The sequence below is a fragment of the Spea bombifrons genome, chromosome 3 (genome assembly GCF_027358695.1).
Source record: "Spea bombifrons isolate aSpeBom1 chromosome 3, aSpeBom1.2.pri, whole genome shotgun sequence".
In the NCBI taxonomy this organism is placed as follows: Eukaryota; Metazoa; Chordata; class Amphibia; order Anura; family Pelobatidae; genus Spea; species Spea bombifrons.
The window spans coordinates 87927131-87944888 of record NC_071089.1 but is presented as its reverse complement, the minus strand read 5'-3'; positions in this window follow the sequence as shown (position 1 = coordinate 87944888).

Genomic DNA, 17758 nt, shown 5'->3' with positions numbered 1-17758 from the left:
TGCACGGAATAAAACCACCACTACCAGTGCAACCACAACCGTGCTTGGGCTACCACTACCGTAAGCACTATAGTGAGAAAGAAGAGGGAGGGTCTACTCTTGTAACAGGAATGGGACTTATTGCACCTTCTGCCCAGGTGGAAAAGGATATGGTCATCTTAATGACGATGGTGATGACGACAATGACCTGAATTTAGATTATCAGCCAGACTTGGAGGAGTCAAGCGACACATCTTACAGTTTCTCTGTTGAATGTGTTTCTTTCACTGTGCATGAGCAGCAGCAGCGTACCTATGCCATGTGTTCCCCTTCATGTACTGGCAGCACTACCACCACCGCCGCCATCACAATCGCCATGAATACAATTATGGGGAAAAAAACATTAATACCACTGCTACCTCATTTGGTGGGCAACGTCGTAGTAAAGTGTGGAAGCATTTTGAGACTGTGGCAGATGGGCACAGTGCAAGTTGTGTTGTAAGGTGAAAGTACATTTCACCATTTCTGGGATGAATGAACACCTACATGCACACCACAGTGCAGCTTTGCTTCAGGGGGAAACTGAAAGCATTGGCAACAACCACCAGCAGCAGCAGCTACCAGAGCAAGGTGCGTGGTGAAGCCTCAGCCTTCTCAAGGAGTGTGACTTATTCCCAGAGACAGGTAGGGCACATACATCCACTGTATCAGCCTACCCTAGAACACTTTGGGGCTTTCTATTCAAGGGGCATGTCAAAGCAGAAGTCAGGAACAGGGGAAAAATGTCTGCTGCAGTCCCTGGACTACACTACAGCTTCTCCAATCTACCCTACAACAGTATGTTTTCTGCACTAAAATAAACTAATAATTAACTTGCAGTATGGTAGGTGAGCAATGAACATCAATCTTAGCCTCTGCTAAGCTGTCAATGTCTCACACTCCAACTCTCATCAGTCTGTAACTGCTGCTACTGATAATTTAAAATGCTGTCAGCACACTTATATATCTAATGCTTGTCCCCTTCCCTCAAGTTGTTGGGCCCATCAATCACAGCCAATTCCACAAACAGGACCCCCCATTTTTCTACTTATCAGTGATTGATATGTATCCTCCTAGACACATTCCCTTTATAATTTATTATTTATTATAATGGCAGCAGCTACACGTGGCTCCAAATGGATGAATCATGACGAGTCTTCTGAACTTTTACAGTTTGTTTTTGTCAGTTTGTCGGAGATCGCCCTCGTTTTTCGTACAAAAATGCACAAGTTTTTTTTCCTTCATTGTCACAGATCAAAATTATATTGACTAGCATTTTTGAACTTGTAAAGTGAACATGTAAGTGTGCCTTCATAGGCTTGGAGAGATGCAAAATTGGATATTTTACAGCAGGAAACCCTGTAACCGTTTGGCGGCACTAAGGGATATTCTAAAAATAGGTATAGATTAGACTTGTGGATTCATATTCGGGAGAACATGAAAACGAACACAAATGTTGTGTTTTCGTTCTTTAAACCGATTACCGAATAAACGAATATGGCGGCAGAAAAACATACACGAAGACGAAAATGCACAACACGAAGAATCTTACTTTGTTCTTCTTCGAGTTCAGATATATACTAGGCTAGCCTATTAGTTAAGACAAAATCCCGAAATATCTCCTAGGTAATCTCCCTGGTCCCTTACAAGTCACTGTATCTAGCTTGTCTTAAGTCCTCTTTATTCATTATTTAGTGTGAATGGGCAAGGGCAGCTGCTCTTCATTGGTTGATGCTGGATGAGCCCAAAGCCAAGATTTAAAGGTCCACAATAGCGACTCTATTGGTTGTCTGGCATCAACCAATGAAGAGTCTGAGCCGCTGCCCTTTCCTATTCATTCTTTAGTGTGAAATTAATGCAGTTATGACAGTGCTCCTGCTCTTACAGTGTTATATATTTGTTTCATTCATAGGTTTGTTTTATGAATGAGGGACAGCGTTAGATCATTCATATAAATCGCCAGAAGTGAACCTGTGAATCAAACAAATGTATAACCCTGCACCAGTTAGCTTCAGCATTGATATAACTGAATTTACACTAAAAAAATTAATGGGAAGGGGCAGCTGCTCTTCATTGGTTGACGCCAGACAAGCCCCCTGCCGGCGACCAATACAGTTGCTCTTCCGGACCTTTAAACCCTGGCGCCAAAGCTGGATTTTCAGGTAAGTGATCAAGTAATGAGCGCTAGGGATCTATTTTTCTCACAGTTTTAGCTTTTTCTCCTTTGTGGATTCCCGTGTTAACCCCTGCTATACCAGGGAAGACTTTAGATGGCTAACAAACTGGCAAAAAACGAAGAGAAAAATTAATATGAAGAATGTATATGAATATTTGCCCGAAACGAACACAGGAATGGACAAATATTTGTAGAATATGAAGAATTTTTTTATTAAGACAAAAACGAAGACTTCACCGGCGACCAAGTCTAATGTAGATTATGCTTGGCTTCATTACTAAAGAGGCATTCTAAAAATACCCTTTTCTAGTGAAGATGAGGTGGACAAACATCTGTGTTCATGCAAAGAAATAAACCAGTGAGTTAAACAGATTATCTGTGATTTAAGATTTAAGAACCCTACTGTATCAGAAAACCCAAGGCACTGTAGTACAAGGGTCATACAGACATTAGAAAATAGGAGTATGACATTAGAATAAAAAATAACAATTAATATAAATCAAACATTGTCGTTATGGGGAGAAGGAGAAGGCTGTAGAGCTCATCTTATTACTAATATGCCTAGTCGTATTACACTCCCTTGTGTGGATGGTTTATTAGAATCGCCTGAATACAAAGTAGAGGCTCTGCAGTGATGTATAATTGTCTGGTTTCCGTGGCAACATCATAATTATGGATTTGGTATTTTGCCGCTGTGCAGAATTCTTATTTACTGAACTGACTTTACAGCATAAGGATAAATGTATAAACACAACATTGTCTATTTTTATTTAATCCCTGCAGATGTGGCAACCATTTTGGTTTATTTCTTCTAATTTTTAACTCAACCAGCTATTGTTTGTTTCTCGGGCATAAATAAGCCATGATTATTCTAAATGACATGTCTGTTCATCAGTGTTTTAGCAGAACAACGAATATTCTATAAATTATCCTTTTTAGCATATTTCCTTCCTAAGACAACACAGAAATAAAGAGAAAGTTATTCAGTGTGATGACAGATGGACAAAGGGAGTGATAATTTGCCATTCTTTTTCTGTTTTCTCTAAGCTGTTTTAACAAAAGGTTAACAAATTCACAGGATGAAGAAAAAAAGAGAAAATCTGGCACTCACTTGAAATGCTATTTCAGTTTTGTTTGTGTTGTTGATGTCTGAATGAGAAGCCTGTGTTTTAACAGTTCCTGATTTAGCCGAATATTCTTGGAAAAAGATGGCCTCTGTGACCTGTCTTGGCTACCATATTTAATGATTTTACACTAAGCATGCAGCAAAACCACTGTTAATTTGTATATACACATAAGCACACCATCACATTAACATAAAATACATTATATTTTATATAAATGATTAGGATTCCTTGGGAACCATGTAGATTTCATATTTGATGTTATAATATACATACAGTCATGACCAGACATGAGCAGTTTCAGACAATTAACCCCTCTATTATAAGACAGTTTCAGAGAATTAACAACTCTATTACAAGATATGAGTAGTTTCAGAGAATTAACTTGTCTGTCATCAGACAAAAATTAAATTTGGTAAATAAATTGTAACATATGTTTACACACTCTAACACCATACAGCAGACCTGGGCAAAGCACGGCCCGCGGGCCACATCCGGCCCGCTGAATAGCTCGGACCGGCCCGCAAAGAGTGTCCTGGTGACTCACCAATGAGTCCGGTGTCCCGCCCCGGTCACTTACCTTAAACTCCTGTGTTGGAAGCGTTTGTCTCGGGTGCCGGCGCTTTACGCTGGGCGCCGGCATATGACGTCAGACGCCGGCGATCAGCAGTGAAGCGCCGGCACCCGAGACAAACGCCTCACGCTTCCAACACAGGAGTTTAAGGTAAGTGACCGGGGCGGGGGGGGGAGATCCTGAGAAGGGGGGGTTAGGGAGTTAGAGGGGAGATACTGAGAAGGGGGGGTTAGGGAGTTAGAGGGGAGATACTGAGAAGGGGGGTTAGGGAGGGAGGTCTTACTGTGTGTGTGTGTGTCTTACTGTGTTTGTGTGTGTGTGTCTTACTGTGTGTGTGTGTATCTTACTGTGTCTGTGTGTGTCTCACTGTGTCTGTGTGTGTCTTACTGTGTCTGTGTGTGTCTTACTGTGTCTGTGTGTGTCTCACTGTGTCTGTGTGTGTCTTACTGTGTCTGTGTGTGTCTTACTGTGTCTGTGTGTGTCTCACTGTGTCTGTGTGTGTCTTACTGTGTCTGTGTGTGTCTTACTGTGTCTGTGTGTGTCTCACTGTGTCTGTGTATCTTACTGTGTCTGTGTGTGTCTCACTGTGTCTGTGTGTGTCTTACTGTGTCTGTGTGTGTCTTACTGTGTCTGTGTGTGTCTCACTGTGTCTGTGTGTGTCTTACTGTGTCTGTGTGTGTCTTACTGTGTCTGTGTGTGTCTTACTGCGTGTGTCTTACTGTGTTCATAGCTTATTCAGTTATTGTAATAAATATTTTAGCCCATTTTTTAGCTCAAAATATTTTTTCCTTTTTTTTCTCCTCTAAAATCTAGGTGCGTCTTATCAGCAGGTGCGTCTTATAGAGCGAAAAATACGGTATGCACTCCGAAGCCTTGTTCATTTTGTTCACTTCTGTGCTGTGCTAATAGTTATTCAGGCCTTACTTATTCAAGCACCTCTACCAATGACGTAGGCTTGAATAACTTTATTAAACAGCACATAAGTTAACAAAATGGACAAGGCTTCGGAGTTTGTAGTTTGTAGAGGTCTGGCCCTCTAAAACCATTCCAATTTCTCATGTGGCCCCATGGGAAAATTAATTGCCCACCCCTGCCATACAGTAATAGACACACAGGCTAACATCATATGCTCACAAACACTAACATCTTACAGTCATATGCATTCACACCACACTCTTTTACACATGTGCACGCTATTCAACAACATACACTAATACATATGCTGACTTTGGACCCACTGACTCTAACACTATACATGTTATACACTATACTTGCACCTACCTCATCACCCCCTCTAGCCAAGAGGAGAGGCCAGGCTTCTCTGCTTCCTGGGACCCAGGTCACCATGGCAACTAGAAATCATTTCTTGGCATCCTTGTAGTGCCCCTTCCTAAAGAGTGGGTGTGTTTATGTATGTGTTAAGTGTAAGGTGTTGAAGTGAATCTGTGTATTAGTGTATGGTTTTAGTGCTACTTTGACTGTTGGTGTCACGGAAGCCTCCGTACCATGGGCTCCTGGATGGGACCGAGTGCCAGCCTCCTTCCTACAGACTATGGGCCCTGGTACAGAGTGCCATGTTACCCAAAGTACAAGAGAATCTAAAGACTGTGGAGCTTGGACAGATTTGGAGTTCCTGCATTTTGGGAGGTTTTATGTGTGTTTTACTCTCCATCGGGTCAGGACTTACAGGACAGAGACCTCTATGGCCATATGTGTGTCTGGATCTGATATCCAGCAGGTTTCAGCCAGAAGTGAGGGAAGCGCCCGTGTTAACCCATCTTCCCCACAGACTACAATACCGACCCCCTACCGGGCTGAGGTGGGCTTAGTGCAAACACTGAGCCGTGTGCAAAGGAGGACCTGATGGAGAACTTTGTGTGGCTTGTTGTGTCTATTGTATGTAAATTACTGCTTGTACCAAATAAACTGAGTCCTGAGTGTTGTCTGATGCTTGGGGTGGGCTGCTACGATCCTTTATTATTTCAGGACAATAGCTACACTGTGTAGCTAAGGTTCGGCTAGCCATAGTGCCAGCGCAGCTCCGGTGCAGAGACATCACCCCTTCTCTCTAGAAGAGCTGGTTCTGTCTGGAGCTGAAGGGGTTAATTGATGGTGTCCCGGCCGTTTGAGGAGTTATGTGTTGATAGCTCAGACCCCTCTCACCTTCTTTCTCGGATTTATGCTTTACTGATTCAACAAGTCTCGCAAACTAAACCGTTTTATATGGGGCTATGGGAGAGGGACCTGGGTGTCGTCTTAGACCCTGAGGATTGGGATGAGGTTCTGCTGAACATACATAAGGGGGTCCTCTTGAGTGCGATTCAAGAATTGGCTTTTAAACTCCTTATTCGCTGGTACAAGGTCCCAGCGGAGCTTCATCATTATCTCCCTCAGGTCCCGTCGTCATGCTGGCGATGTGGCTCTGGACTGGAACTTATCTTCACCTATGTTGGACCTGCCCTTTAGTAAGCCCATTTTGGGATAAAATTACTACAGTTATTAGACTTGTTGATGATCCCCTATTCGCTCCATCACCAGTAGCGGTCCTTCTCCACCATACCCCACTCCCATACGGGAAATACAAACGCACTCTGACTTTTCTTATTTTAAGCACAGCCAAATCAGTCATTCCGAAATTTCGGAAACAAGCCATATCTCCACCTATTGCGGTTTGGCTTAACAAAATGTCTTTGGTATGCTAAATGGAAGACTTAATTATGTCTGCTAAAGGTTTAGCACACAAACACGAGCTGAAGTGGTATCCGTGGCACGAGTTTCTCTCCTCTCCCTCATTCTCCACGGTGTTAGATTCTTGATTGGATACATATTGTCGCAATTCCCATATTCTTGTGTTGTAAGGTGTGACTTACCGTGAGTTCTGAGCCCGGGACGTTGTCGACACTCCATTTTCTCCATTGGTCTTGCTGTTTCTATTATGACACACCGATTTTTGCCTCACCTTTCTTGATTTGTTCTGTTTTTTTTTTTAATTTTTATTATCCATTGTTTACAATATGTCATTATCTCTCCGTCTCGTTGTAGTCAAACACTCTGTGGTCAAAGGCTGTTTATGCAGACTAACATCACATTGCCATTCAGCTCTTGAATTCTCTACTGTACTACTATTTATAAACGGAGAATTGAGAAAAAAAATTGTTGGTGTCCCAGCAGGAGGACGCAACGTTTGGCGGGAGTACCCAGTCGGGGTACAGGGCGTCCCGTCACAATTGGTATATGCATGTTTGTTACAGTGTTGATCACCAGTTATCTTTTTTTCATACTCTTTTCAATAGCTTTAGAGGGTTCGTCTCTGTTGGCTCACATCACATCTACCCAATCCCTCCTTATCTGTTACAAATTGTATAATAATAATCTTATACTGACGAGCATTAATTATTTCTAAACAAACAGCCCAAGTGTTTTATGATCTAATAGAAATGGACAGGAGCAGAGACGTAACATATGTCTCTGCAGTCCCAGGTCTTAGGGTGCCTTTAAAGCTTATTGACACAGACGTGGGACCTTTTAAACCATCCCTAATCTCCTGTTATTGGTGTCTATTTTTTAAATTACCCGGCATACCCAAGGAGTTTGGTATTATTGCACCGGTTCATATTTTGAGCGAAATAAATTTGCTCCATAATAATTAGATTGAACGGAGCCCATAATCAGAGCTTGAAGAAGGCTTCCACTGGTCAAATGTTTTGCCTACTAATGAGGAATTTTATGTTTAACAAACACATTTGACAAAGCTTCTTGGGGGCTCTGCATTCATTTTGTATCCTTAGTGGTAGGGAAACAGTTTCATGTAAAAAAAAAAAAAAGAAATACTTAAATGTGAATAACCACAAAAAGGTTCATTATGTATATTTGGATGAAATTTGTAATGGTGCTGTTAGAACTACCATGGTTACAGTTGGACTGTGAGTCATGTCATTATGAGAATAACCTTCAAATTTTATAAATGAAAATTAAAAAAAAAAAAAAAAAGCAAGTTCTATAAATTGAAACGCAGCATTATCTCAGGTTGCTGTCATGAGTTGATTGATGATTGATGTGGCATAGGGCACTAACATTATACTGAGGCAAATTAAACTGAGTGCTAATGAGACAACATCTAAGCTTGCAGGAGAGTTATGGTTTCAATTCACTGAATTCTTTATTGTCAAGGGCCACCCCTGGCAAATGTCCCTACACGAAAGGGTGATATAGCCCTTCATAATGTATAGTTAAATAGGAAAGGTGACTTTCAAATAGGTTAATTAGGCATTCTATGGGGCAGAAGATAGTATCTAGATTTAAATAAAAGTTTAGCAAACAACTTTCAAGTATTTGTGCAATAACATACAACCGTGTTGATTTTCAGCTACAGTTGGACCTTGAATTTTTTTAAAAGCAAATGAATAGGCAGCATTGATTCATAGTTTAGAGATATTTCAATGTTCGCCATAGGTTTACCATTCAATCATAACTTGGGCTTGATATTATGGGGAACCATTTACTAACATTTTGCAGCTGTGAGAAAAAGGGTTGATGAAAATCATTTACGCTCTTCAGGCATACTTCTGTCTAGGAAAGTGTCTTGTTTACCTTCTCATAAATCAGATTTTGTGCAGCAGTGCTAGGCCTGTCATTTAGACCAAACCTTCCTACACAGGCAAGACATTAGTTGATGAACTACTACAAATTTATCAATCTATCAATTTTCTTTTAGATATACTTGCAATGGTTTAATGAAATTAAGATTAATGCTGCTATATATATATATATATATATATATATATATATATATATTGTGGTCTTTAGAATGTTTAAACTATTAAAACTCTCACTATAAGCATTGCCATTTTGTAACCAAATCTTGTTGTAAATCTAATAGAGTTAGAGCTTATTATGTTTACTTACAGCATGGAAATACCTTGGAGACAAAACATATTTTATAGAGGGCCAAATGTTTCCTTAGGGGATGTCTTTGTATATAAACGTGTAAACAGTTATGTATTCTGACAGAAATATCTCTTTTCCCTTAACAGGAAAGGAAATAGATCAAAATATTAGTGCATTCATCAGTTATTTCTGGAGCTCATTCTATCACATAGAAAAGTATAAAATCATTTATTGTGTACAGTAAAGGCCCTGGAGCACGGTTGTCTGTGGATACTATACACAGATGAGCCATAACATTATTACCATCTGCCTAATATTGTGTAGGTCTCCCTTTTGCCGCCGAAACAGCCATGACCCATAGAGGCAAGGACTCCACTAGATCTTCCGAAGGTGTGCTGTAATATCTGGCACCAAGATGTTAGCAGCAGATCCTTTAAGTGCTGTAAGTGGAGCCTCCATGGATCAGACTTGTTTCTCAAGCACATCCCACACATGCTCCATTGGATTGAGATCTGGAGATTTGGAGGCATATCAACACCTTGATCTCGTTGTATTGCTCAAACCATTCCTGAACCATTTTTGCTTTGTGGCAGGGCACTGAAAGAGGCCAATGTCATCAGGAAATACCGTGTCAATGAAAGGGTGTACATGGTCTGCAACAATGCTTATGTAGATGGTACGTGTCAAAGTAACATCCACATGAATGGCAGGACCCAAGGTTCACCTTCTTCCCATGGGGCATCCTGGTGTCATGTGTTCTCCAGTCAAGCGATAGACACATACCCGGCCATCCACGTGATGTAAAATAAAAGGTGATTCATCAGGCCAGGCCACCTTCTTCCATTGCTCAGTGGTCCAGTTCTTATGCTCACGTGCATATTGTAGGTGCTTTTAGCAGTGGACAGGGTTCAGCATGGGCACCCTGACTAGTCTGTGGCTACACAGCCCCATACACAACACACTGCGATGTACTGTGTGTTCCAACACCTTTGTATCAGAACCAGCATTAACTTTTTCAGCAATATGAGCTACAGTAGTTCATCTATTCAATCTGACCACACAAACCAGCCTTCGCCCCCACATGCATCAATGAGCCTCGGTCGCCCATGGCGTCGCTCAGGGTCCCGACTTCTGATCAAGTCACTTTTTGGAACATAACATCCATGGACCCTGAGATCTCCATTGGTACCCCATGATTGGCACTGATCGCCCCTGAATAGTGATTCTTTTTCGGGTGGGCATTGCTGGCCATAGAACTGTATGGAGGCGACTAGTGCTTTGGTGAACACAAAGGGCAATCCCTTGAGCAATTGAGCTTTCAGCAGCAAGGAAGATCAGTGGAGCAAGTATCTTTAACATTTAAACTTATAAATTGTTATGTGATCACTGATTAATGATCTTTTAGGTCTCTAATCATTAGCCAGTAATCTAACGGCATCTAACACTACCACTATCCACTAACAACACTACCCCTTATGCTATCCACTAACCACTAGATATGTGTGCGCACAAAAAAAGTACTCAAAAGACTCAATTCTGTAGCATTTATCCTTACACATAAAAAAGGGGAAATTGTGGAAGAAAAAACACTCAATATCATGTGTTTACATTACATTTGTGGTTGTGGTAGTCCACCTTGAAAGGCAATATGCTGTCAGGGAATACATAGTTCAGGGGTAGTTTTACCCCCAAAATCATGACGTGTGCCTTAGTCGTTAAACTGTAAAAACTGAAAAATGCTTTGCACTGACTTGTTGGTGTCTTGTGACCGTGTACAGCAGACATAGTACATGTGCTTGGCAGAAGTGGAAGATTTTCTTCTTCTAGGTAGCCCAGTGTTTAACATCCGTTTTAAAATGTGCTGACAGAAAGACACTCAGAAATTCAGTGTTCCCATTAGATATGTAAGCAGTAAGTAGGATGTATGCTTAAATATTGTAGGGGACTGCAATCCCCTGGGCCAGGCATACCACTAGGCTGGCCACGCTGCCTCACTTTGTCTGTATGGAGTGCAAGGACCAAAAAGGAGAAGAGGAAGAAAGCTGTCACTGGCTGCTGGACTCCCCTTCCTGAGCCAACAAGTGAGTGTGTGTGTGTGTAAGTATGTAGTGTATGTCTGTGTGGAAGTATTATAGTGTATGCATGTGTGGAAGTATGCTAGCGTGTAACATAGGATAAGGAAATGTAAAATCAGGATAAGGAAATATATAAAATATATAAATATATAAAATAGACATGTGTGTATACATGTGTGTATGTAAATGTGTATTTGTAAGTGTGTTTGGTGTATAAAATAATGTGCGCAAAAGTAAAAGTAAACAGGCTTAAGTGTATGTTATACTTTATTAAACAGTTGGCATAAAATGCTCACTTTGGGTATTATTCATCAGTTCTTCCTATTTTCTGAATTTAAGCTTTATTAAAGCCTTTACAATTTAGAATACAGTGATAGAACTTGCCCTGCTTAAATTTCTTTTCCCAGTGGTTTAGTATATCAGAAAATGTTTCTGCTTAATGGTGAATTATTAGGTGAATGGTGAAAATGTCAGTGCTCAGTTTCATGGCACTTTATTGTTTTCGGGGTTTAGGAAGATTATCGAGTTGCTAAACTTAGCTCTGCAGCTTCTACAAGCAATGCTTTTTACAGAATATAGATTTGCAAAGTTATTTCAAATGCATTTTTACATCAGCTGAAACTTATTTCATTAAAGGGGCAGTAAAAAGCTTTTGTCACAAAGGATTGTGCAACAGTGCATTTTTTGACATATTGTCTATCTGAGCTATACTTACCAGGGATTTATAGTATACAATGTGGCTGCCAACATATAATGTAAAGGCTTAAAATAGCTTCTTGCGCTTAATGATATTTTGTTAATGCATTTTGATTAAAAATCTAATTTTGTTGCAGGAATAGAAAAATAATGCTCCAGAGACACCAAAATAGGTTTTGAAATGTTTCTGATCATATAGATAGACAAACAGAAAGAATGAGAGATAGATAGATAGATAGATAGATAGATAGATAGATAGATATACTTGAACTAATAATGGACCTGATATATAATTATAAATATATTTCACTTAATCATTTCACCTAATACTTCAGATGTTACTATTCAATGATTTAGGCAGACACACAGCGGTTATTAGAGAGCAGATTAATCAATATGCCATGATGCTTAATAAAGAACACATACTAACAACTCTCAACTTGCTGTGCAAATTGTACAAGCCCAGAATAAGAGGGAATTCTCAGGTCATAAATGAAATCAATAAAGTTAAGGTGGCATTAAACTTCTGAACTTGCTTTCTACAAATAGGCTAAACTTTTATAGACTTGTGCATTTGGATGTTTTTTAAAAGATTCTTTTGTGCGTTCCTCACAATCTCTGATAATGATGTGGGTTCCCGACAAAACCAACCAACATGAATTACAATTCCAAAACGTTCTGGCGCTCAAGTAAGTGAAGTAGGAAGGGACTGTGTGTAGGAGGATACATATAAATGACTGATAGTAGCCAAAACAAATTGAGGTTCTCTCTTTGATGGCTATGAATAAAGTTGATAGGTACAACAGTCTGTTATTTTTTCCCTTACTTTGGTAAGGTAAGGTATTTTTTCCCTTACTCTGGCCAATCAGCATTTACAAAGGGGAAGGGACAAGCAGTAGACATACAAGTCTGCTGACACCATTTTGACCTTTCAGTAGCATCACAGACTGATAAGAGCTGGAGTGTAAGGCAGTCAGTTAGCTTAGCTGAGCTTGAGATTGATGGCAATTACTCGTCTACCATACTGCAAATTAATAAATAATACCGTATTTGCTTGAATATTGAAGTTTTTTTTCCAGAGCAAATGCCTCAAATAGGTCTGACTACAAGACTAAAATCCAGATCCCCCACAGCGCTGCAGGGGACCCGACCATCCTCTCTGGCAGCCGGATGACATCTGCACGATGCATGCAGACTACATCTGTTGCTGTACGGCACTTCTGCCGAGGCTTCTATGACCAAGTGCTGGCGTGAAATGACCTTCCAGGGCTCCTCCATAGAAGCCTCAGCCGAAGTACCGGGCAGGTGGAGGTTGTCTGTGCGCATCGCGCAGAGGTTCACAGGCTGCCAGAGAGGAAGATCCCCCACAGCGCATTATATATAGTTTTTTTCAGGACAAGCAGGGCTTTCTTTGGATACCATTATTTTTATCATATCATCTAATTTACTATAAAAATTATAAAATATGGTGATTTTTTTTGTCTTGAGTTTTTTGCTTTTTTTCTGCAAGTTATTAGGCATTAAGTACAAGTAGCGTTTTGCTATTTCAAAAAGCTTTTTTTCCTGAAATCTGGTCATTATGCCTCATGTGCTATTTGGGGTATCTTTGAAGTCGGGCAATGCAATTTACCCCATCAAACCATATATTTTTGAAAACTAGACACCCCAGGGTATTTCAAAGGCTGGTATTTAACCCTTTCCATGCAGTAATTCTATATATATTATTTTTATTATTTTTTTATTTTATTTTACTAATCACATTGTGATTAGTGAGGTGGCTCCATTGACCTGCATAGTTCAATGCAGTAATCGCGTGATCTCAGGAGGGTCTGTGAACTCATTAATCTGACAGTTGGCGCCACAATCTTGTGAGTGGCGGCAATGCCATCCACTCATGGTGCTTTTGGTTGCTCTTCGGAGAAATCACAAGGCGATGGGGCAGGGGGTTGTGTTTCCGATATCGAGGCATGTCAGCAACACAGATTATGCTTAGGAAGCGATTGTTCTCTTACTCTCCACACCCCCGTGGCCTTTAAAAAGTTTAATGCACAGATAATCATAGTTGAAATTGGTGACATTAATTTATTGTGACAGTGAATGAAAATCATTGCTAATGAGTATGATTCAACATCTTTGGAACAAATTGTATTTGCCAGCAACAAAGTGTTAAAGATTTTATAAGCTCACCATATCAACAAGACATCCTTGACATTTTTAAGAGATAATGTATCTGCACGATCTCACTGGTAATTGCCGAACCCAAGTAAGACTATTAGCACTAATGAGTAGTTATGCCTCTGTCTCAGATTGTTCTATTTTTAGGTGAGATATAGACAAGAGTATCAGCAGTAATGGCATGAGAACTGCAAACTACTAAATCATTTATGCTTACAGTTTTGACTTTATTAAAAACTGTCCTGCTTAGGGCAAAGAAACCAATTACATGTCAAAAACAGACAATGAAATTATTATGTAATAGATGTTCCCTTTTGGCTCTTATATAAAATATGCCTGTGCTGTATACAGGTGTACAACAATATCATTGATCAAAAAAATAAAAAAAATGCAGTCTTATAGCTTATAAGTGACATGGAGATTTGATTTGAGCCAGGAAAGACACACACTGGGGCTCCCATCAGAGTATGTAATGTAGAGACCTATGCAGTTCTGATCCAAACACATAATTATTTGTAATTTTATTTAAAAAAGAAAACCACTATGTCACTGATTCTAGTTGTATCTATATTTTATATCTTTGTAATCATCATTAATTGTATTTATGTGACAAGTAAACATCTTATAAAAATACTGTCCTTAGGGTTAATGCTAACTCCGCTGTAAATTGTTGCCTGAAAAAACTCAACTTGTTACATACATTAGAAATGTATGTACAGTGTCTCACGGAAACCTCAGTGCCCTGGACTCCCAGAAGGGCCCCCGGGACTACTTGTGTGGATTGCTAACATCATTTGCCCTCAGTGGATTTATGTTTACACCACCCTGTACCTGTCAGGGGTACAGGGTGTCAGTAGAGAGACCAACCAGAACACTATTTATGCTTTGCAGAAAAATCACCAAGAGCTGACTGATTATTGGTCCTCAGGGAAGCCGAAAGTGCTTTATGCGCCATACTGGCAGATACATAGAAATGCTGTGGAACTAAATCCCGGATCGGAGCTTGGCCACAATCTGCTAACATTCCAACCAGATCTCACTCGTACCCCAAACGAGGGATCATGATGTCTTTTTTTTACTGTGGACAGGGGGGTTCCCGAGTTATCCAATGAGTGGGCGCTACACAGGGAAGCCCAGGAATCCATCTTTTTATGACTATGGGAAAATATCCCCTGAAACTCTTCATGAGGTTGGAAGTCAGCCATGACCCAGTGAATTATAAACAAACTATATCTCGGGGGCCCCAGTTACCAATCAAGGTGCTAATTGGACCAGGTATGGGGGGGGGCGCAAGCTATCCAGGGATATTGTGGGTGAGGTCCTTTGGGAAGGCCCAAAACAGCATGTTTATGTCCCCTATACTATTTCTCCACAGGGGATCCCAGAGTTATGTCGGGACCCATTGTCTGTGTGATCAACTATTTATGTTTCTCATCTGACAGGACAGTAAGCTACACTATAGGAGCCATCATGGTTCAAGCTGAATAGCTTAATTTTGTGTTTAGGGTGGGGTACAGGTTATCCCATCATACAGTGTATGCAGATAACAGATAGTTATTTATACCTAATGTAAATGAAATTGGATCATTATCTATGGTAAAATGGCGGGAGGTCTTTTGTAATGTTAACTCTTTCAGTTTCAAATGGTTTATCAAGTACGGTATATTTCACAGATGAAGCCATGATCACCCATATAGCACTGAAAAGATGAAGAGTTGTTTTCACTCCCTCTCTGTAACAGGGGTACCTTGGTTTGGATACCGATTAATATGCAATGTATTAAATGTATTTCTGGTGGGCCAAGATATCTAGGGCTGACATTTTGCTAGTACAGGAAATGCACTTCTACAGTACAGATTACATTTAAAATCCTTTTTTGCCCTCTTCTTGCATAAAATACCTAATGGGGTGGCCGTTTGTTACACAGGAACTGCCCCTATGTAGGATTCAGAAGGCAAAGGAAAACTCAGACATGAAATGGGCTGTCGCCATAGATCACAAGCATGTAGTTGTAGTTGGAACTTTCTCCTCGAGGAGGCAAGTAAAGCCACACTCACTGGCATAACTGCAACCCCTTTGTTCCTGTCTACTCGTACCGAAATATATTTGTTCAAAATAGCTTAGAAGGGTCCTTTCTAGATCATTATGGTTACATTACGTCACGTAACCCCACGGTGAAAAAGAGGCTGCCTGCACAGTGTAACCAAAGTGAAAGCTGCAGGGGCGGGAGGTACGATATATGCATATGTGAAAAATAAACTATGGCACAGACACATGGGGAATCAGATGCAAACTACTGTGGCAGCACACAAAACATGGAGTATGACACTCCCCCATTAACTGCTCTCTGTAAAGCATCGTGGACATAGTATGAAAGTATATCGGTGAAAGTGTGATGTTGACTGTTTCTGTTCATGTTTGTAATATATAATTAAGCAGTAAATAAATGCTACCACAGCTAGGTCAAGTGACCAATCTATGCTTATGTTCTATACAGACTATGGCTGTTACCCTGCAACTCTGAGACACATCAGAGTTTTGCCTTGGTATTTTTTAAAGGATATTTTAAGGGATGTTCTGCACAAATAGATATAATCAAAGTGCTCGCAACTACTATGTTACTTTGATTCTTCTTCACCAAGAAAGATTGCCCTTACAATTAATAGCATGGGCATGTATCAGTAATTCTAACTCCCTAGAGAGAAAGCAAGTACAGATAATAAACAAAATAAAAATAATGTTATAGTCCATGCACACTGTTTCTTATGTTTTTTTTACCATTATATAGAGATTTGTGTTTTAAAAGTGTTTTAAAACACAGAACATGGAATTATTATTCACAATATTGGCATTCTATCTAGATTTTAAGTTCTGTTGGCATACATAATTTTCAATCTTCTATAGGGGTGGGAGCCTTTTAAAGTAGTGATTTAACTGTTTGTCTATATGTGCTTGCTCAGTATATATTTTCAATCTGAATATAAGGGCAACAAATAAATAACTTAATACAGTCTAATACAGTACCGGAACCTAAATTGTCCTTGCCAGTCCCCCTTCTACTCAGACTTTTACCACCAATGGTACACACGTCTCCCCATCGTCCAGTTCCATACACTGTTCACCAACCAGTGCTAACCTCTACCCGGCCTTAAGCTCGGTGGGCATGGCCACCATAATCAACCTTATCGCATAAAAGGTTAGGGGAGGATTGAGGCCTGACTTGCCAACTGCAACACCAGCTACCAACTCCATAACTTACAATGTCTGACCAGTAAAGACTTGCCACACACCTACTGTGACAAAGAAGACACAAGGGAGGGGTGTAAGTTGATACTAACTTTCTTTCCCAAGTGGCAATGGCTAGGGTCATCAAAAGCGCGCCAATTATCCCCTGAGGACACCACATCCCCAACATACCGAGAACCAATAACACAGCGCTCACCTAGACTCATATATGTGCCCTATGCATAAAGCTATGCTAATTCCCAGGGGCATTGTCTCAGTTCCCAGAAGGGTAACTTAAAAAGGTTACAACAAGTAAAGCAAAGTTCATACTATCATACTTAAATGTTTGTAGCTATCTCTTATCTTAGAAAAGGTTCATTTTTATATACATGTGGAGAACACAAATGGTGTTGAAAAAAAACCCATTAAAGAGCCTTACCTGATTTCTAGTTTCCATGGAGACCGTGAGAACTGAATGGATTCCATGATGTAAAGAGCTATAGTAACATGGAACTTGTTTAAGCTATCTTTGTTCCCATTGATAAAAGCCTGAGTACAAGAAACAAATATTTAACTTACAACACATTTGGTAGGGTAACCATTCACCCTAAGTTGCGTTTTCAAGCATCCCTGCAACAAAAAGAAGATTGTTTGGTAACCGTACTCATGAGACAAAGTGAACATAGTCTGTCATGTTTCATGGCAACAGGTAATATACCTCAAACAATTAAGTGATGGAAGCAAAATGTGGTATTGGTAAAAATAACGTGAAAGAATACCACCCCAGTATGTTCTGACTTTGTTGCAG